The sequence below is a fragment of the Penaeus monodon genome, chromosome 22 (genome assembly GCF_015228065.2).
Source record: "Penaeus monodon isolate SGIC_2016 chromosome 22, NSTDA_Pmon_1, whole genome shotgun sequence".
Taxonomy (NCBI): Eukaryota; Metazoa; Arthropoda; class Malacostraca; order Decapoda; family Penaeidae; genus Penaeus; species Penaeus monodon.
The window spans coordinates 6,579,546-6,579,813 of record NC_051407.1 but is presented as its reverse complement, the minus strand read 5'-3'; positions in this window follow the sequence as shown (position 1 = coordinate 6,579,813).

Sequence of the window (268 nt, the reverse complement as noted above, 5' to 3'; positions counted from 1 at the left end):
TTCTACACTTGTGCTGATGATATGCAAACACATTTTCTACTTATGGATGCATTTATGTGTGTTTATGATTGACATACATTTTATACCTTTCTTAGTATTAAAGAGTTAACTGGAGAATGAAAGAACACAATTATCACCAAGGATAGCGTATGCAAATAATACAAATAAAAATTACCCGGAAAGTCATGTCTGCTATATTTCTCTGTTATTATATATCATTATTTTTTTTTCTGGTCGTTATCTTCTGAATATATAGTGCAAGATAATT